This window comes from Ursus americanus, chromosome 13 (genome assembly GCF_024610735.1).
Source record: "Ursus americanus isolate L20-20 chromosome 13, mUrsAme1.1.p, whole genome shotgun sequence".
Classification (NCBI taxonomy): domain Eukaryota; kingdom Metazoa; phylum Chordata; class Mammalia; order Carnivora; family Ursidae; genus Ursus; species Ursus americanus.
The window spans coordinates 20,345,567-20,350,722 of record NC_142139.1 but is presented as its reverse complement, the minus strand read 5'-3'; the positions used below and the strand labels follow the sequence as shown (position 1 = coordinate 20,350,722).

General features: G+C 38.4%; 1 pseudogene; it reads right to left on the bottom strand.

The window, feature by feature from the left end:
- Positions 1 to 1,118: 1,118 nt before the first annotated feature.
- LOC123793140 (large ribosomal subunit protein eL24 pseudogene) lies at positions 1,119 to 2,327 on the bottom strand (annotated as a pseudogene).
- Between the last annotated feature and the right edge of the window lie 2,829 nt (positions 2,328 to 5,156).

Here is a 5,156-nt window from a genome sequence, read left to right as displayed (position 1 = left end):
GAATGCAACTATTTTATCGGGCACATTCTATATTCGCAAGGTATTGTGTTGGGTTTTATAACTCTCAAAATAGCGTGTGTATGCTACAGCAAAATGTGATCAAAAAATTTGAGACTAAGTACAAATCCTCACAAACTTTTGCTATGAGATAACTGAAAAAAGCAGTGATTTCAGCATCAATTTTTTTTTGGACTGGTCATATGGTTAAATATTTTCTTGAAAATAACCATAATTTTTATATTTATATGTGAAAAATTTTGAATACAAGTGTCATAAACATGAATCCTTTTTTTTTCAGTTCCAGAAGTAGAGTTTAGTGATTCATCAGTTGCCTCTAACACCCAGTGCTTATTACATCAAGTGCCCTCCTTAACACCCATCACCCAGTTACCCCATCCCCGCACCTGCCTCTCCTCCTGCTCTGAGGAAATCAGAGAGGCAGAAAAACCACAAACATGAATCTTAACATGTCTCACCCTTGCCTTTAGAAATCCACTTTTCAGATCAAGGAAGGGTCTAGTCAAAGTTAAATAAATTGAAATAATATGTAGAAAGTCCTTTTAAAAGTATAAAGTGCTGGGGCGCCTGGGTGGCACAGTTGGTTAAACATCTGGCTCGGTTTCGGCTCAGGTCCTGATCTCAGGGTGGTGAGATCGAGTCCCACGTCCCAGGGATCCACGCTCTGTGCAGAGTCTGCTTCAGATTCTCTCCCTCTCCTTCTACCCCTCCTGCTTGTGTGTACTCTCTCTCTCTACAATAAATAAATAAATCTTAAAAAAAGTAAAAAGTGCTGTTTAGCTGCAAAAAGTTGTCACTTTGGGGTTTGAATTCTGATTTTGATATTTATCAGTTCAGTGTTTTATCTGTAAAAAATGGGAATGACAACTCATTTTATGACCTCTTTCCTCCCTTTTTGTTTTGCTACTTTCCTGAGAAATGACCATAAAAATATAAAAATGATGGTTAAATGCTGAGAAAATGTTTCTTTCCTTGGGTTTTTGTTAAGCCACATAATTGTATAAGATTACCTGTATATAAAATTGTTAGTATGACTTTACATATTGTGGTCTAAAATCAAGAAATAGTCAGATGTTTATTTAAATAGCTGATCTGTCAACTTAGTGTTTTCCACCAACTCAGGGTGCGGAAGCCTCCCTGGGCTTCACAATCTCTGGCTTAGCTGCTGCTTTCATGGGAAGCTTCGAAGCAGCCAGCCGTTGCTGTCTAAAAGATGCTTGCTTAGCCTCTTCTGCTTCCTTGGCAGCCCTGATAGCTTGTTCTTGTTGAGCCTTCCTAGCTTCAGGTTAATGATTCCTCCTGGCCATTCTATCAGCAAGAGATGGCACCAATGATGGCCTTCTGGAATTTGACTGCACAGCTTGGGTTCTTGTCTTTTGACTTTCTTCTGACTGTCCTTTTTGTGCTTTCTTCTGTAGAGTATAGTCCAGTTTATCTGCTGAGGATTCCTTTTAGAAAGGAATGTCAACGGGCATTTTGCATTAAGAAATTGGGGGGGGGTGTCTGGGTGGCACAGCGGTTAAGCGTCTGCCTTCGGCTCAGGGTGTGATCCTGGCGTTATGGGATCGAGCCCCACATCAGGCTCTTCCACTATGAGCCTGCTTCTTCCTCTCCCACTCCCCCTGCTTGTGTTCCCTCTCTCGCTGTCTGTCTCTATCTCTGTCAAATAAATAAATAAAATCTTAAAAAAAAAAAAAGAAATTGGGAAACCTTCCTATCAGTCCTGGCATTGGGCCTCCCATATCTGAGGTAGATCTTGTACCCACTGAAACTGCGTAGCTCGACCTTCACGGCTCTGGCAGCTGGGAAGAAGGAAAGATGGCGAAGAACTACTTTGATGTCTTCTTAATCCATTACTTTACATTGAAATCTCAAATAACATTTGAAAAGGGTCTGATATTTTTAAGTTTTTCCGAAAGGGGCAATAGATTTAAAAGAAGGTTGAGAAACAAATTGTAGACAGCTTCTCTTAGCACAATATGATCTTTTGTTTAGAAATGAAAGCACTGGAAGATTCCTGGGCATACAGAATACAATTTAATCTTTTAAGTTTTTATTTATTCGTGGTTGGGAGGAGTGCTCTATCTACTTTGGAAATAAGGTATATTTGGAACTATTTTTTCTCTTTAATTTTGATAATACAATGGGCAATGCCTACTTTTGATAACTACCACAGAAAATGAGGCATTTATGGCAACAGCAGGGGACCAACAGGGCAGCTTCTCCCACAGAATCCTTTGAGAGCCTTTGGGACCTTGAAAAAGTGCAAGAAACTTGAATCTAAGCACACCAGCAATGCTATGGTCCATGTCTAATTGCTTCCATTGATACTTGATGGCCCCAATACTTTGTCTTCTCCTTAAGCTACTGATATTATCATGAATTTACCTCACCCTCAGCCAGCTTGTTATCCCCTGACCAAAATCTTTAGTGACCCACAAACATATTTCACATTGAGTACATATTTTTCAGCTTGGTATTTAGAGCCCTCCATAACTTACCTGCCCAATGTAACCTCTCATGGGTTCTTATTCCACTCTCTATGCTTTAGTTAAACCTACGATGTGCTTTTTTCTAAGATTATACTACATTTTCTCACCTTTGCACATTTTCTCCTTCTGTTCCATTTACTAGGAATATTCTCTCCATTTCCATCTGCCAGAATTCTGTTAATCTTCAAGATGCATCCACACACCAAATCCTTTATTAAGCCCCCTCACTAATGTTTGGCTGTGACCACTCCCTTTTTCTGAATTATACATTTAGAATATGTTTTCACCAGGTTTTGTGACTTGTCTTATGTTATAGTTATTTTATATTTGATATTCTGTCCTTGAGGACAGAGGGATATCTTTCCCATAAAGTTTTATCTTTTCATACAGTGTCCAAAACAGAGCTTGACTTATAGAAGGTACTCAACAAATATTAGTTGAATTAGGGTAAACTTCCAGATCTATCCATGAACTTCCTACTGGCTTATCTCTCAAGCATTTAGTAGAGTTTTAGAATAATGAAATTGCCTGAAATTACAGATTACCTGAAAAGCAGGCATATTTTTAAAGATATCTACTTTAATTATGGATTCTTCTAAAAATCTGCTTTTAAGGAAATGTTTTACTTTCATTCATAGCACAACCAGAAATAAAATATTTTTTGCATCATTTTCTTACTAATATGGGGTGATTTCAAAGACTGTTTTTCAACAGTTCTGGAAACCATATTGTAAAAGAAATTGTTACAAAGGAGATTCAATTTTGCATTGGAACATTATTCTCAGACACTGGATATATGCCTGATCAAGGACTTTGGTATACTATTACTACCAATATATTTTTAAAAAGCAAGTCTATAAATTCAATAACTCTTAATAGTCATATTTCAGACTTTAAGTATATTCTTGGTTATACAGAATCATCTGTTTGGAACTTCCTCAGTTTATTAGGTGAAGAACTGAGATTCAGAGAAGGTAAGTGATTTGTTCAAGGTCTTAACAGCAAGAGAGGGGCAAAGCAGTGAGGACAACTCAATTTTTAAAAATTCTCAGTTAAATAGTCTCTTCAGGAGTTCATAATATCTTTTTAACAAAATATACGAAATGAGCTTAAAGGCACTTGACCTATTCATTATACCAGGGTTTAACATGATGTGCCATGAAGTGTAAATGTAACTCATTAGACAGTCCTATAGTTTACATTTTACTTATCTAAACATTAGTTTAGGGGTGCCTGTGTGGCGTAGTCATTAAGCATCTGCCTTCAGCTCAGGGCGTGATCCTGGCATTCTGGGATCGAGCCCCACATCAGGCTCCTTTGCTAGGAGCCTGCTTCTTCCTCTCCCACTCCCCTGCTGTGTTCCCTCTCTCGCTGGCTCTCTCTCTCTGTCAAATAAATAAATAAAATCTTTTAAAAAAAGTTAGTTTAATATGTAAAATGTTCAATTAACAAAAAAATCTGCTTGGCTTAGTAAAACTGGAAGTTCTTAGAAAACCGACATAGCTCCACATCTCTTTCAAAAGCAGTATATTTCAAAAGATTTTGAAATAATTGCTACACTTCTTCCTCCAGATTTTTCTACAGTAAACTATGCATTAAATTTATTCTTGTGAACATTCTTTAAAGAAAAAACCCAAGTATGGAGAATGGAAATAACATGAATCCAGGCTTCCCGGAATATAGGCCTCCTGCCCACCCCTTCTTTCTGGAGATTTGTTGTAGAAATGTAAGGGAAGATGATAATATTTATGAGTTGATATTGTTGTAGTAAAACATCTTTGAGCTCTCAGTGGCAAAGCACACTGTTGGTTTATTTTCACTCAGGTCATTGTCTGGGCAGGTCAGGCAGTCTTTTGGGGCAACTCTTGCCTCAGAGGTGCCTTAGGTGTCTGATATCGCTATTTTGGATGTCCAGCTCCATACATGGGGAAAAGAGAGAGAGGAGGAGAGGGAGAGAAGGAGAGGGAGAGTGATTGAGAGAGAGAAGAAAAGATTGTGTGAGAACTTTTGTTAAGGACTGGATTTGGATGTGGTCCATAACTTCCACTCATATTCCCTAGGCCGGAACTAGTTACGTGAGCCCACCCAGATCCCCTTATGTTGGGAAATGCAGCCTTCCCGTGTGTCCAGGAGGACAGCACACACTTAGTTTGGTTGGTGCACACAAGTTTTGTTCTTCCCATAGTGTACAGGTGTAGGTAGAGATATAGGTATAGGTACACACACACACACACACACACACAGGCTTTAAAAAATAGTTGCATAGCTTTTTTTATTTTTTTAATTTTTTTAACTCTCTCTGCTGCCTCTTTGAGTGACAACTGGTATTGGAAACCATGAAATAGTGAGTAAAAGCCTTGAGAAGTGAAGTGATTATGATTAAACAGGAAGGAGCAGAGCAGAGAACTGAATAGCGGGTCTGCCTTTAGTTTTCACCTGGGCCAACCCATAAATTAAGCTTAAATCATGTGCATGAAGGATTTATTGAAATCTGCAGCCATAAGAACAATCTGAAGTTAGACAAATATCTTTAATAAATAAACTTCGTAAGATAAGGCTTAAAAGCCGTGGTGTGCTGGGTAAAATGCAGCGTGGGAGGAACCTCTGGTTTACAGCACTTGCCAATTTCTATGGTGTAAATGCTTC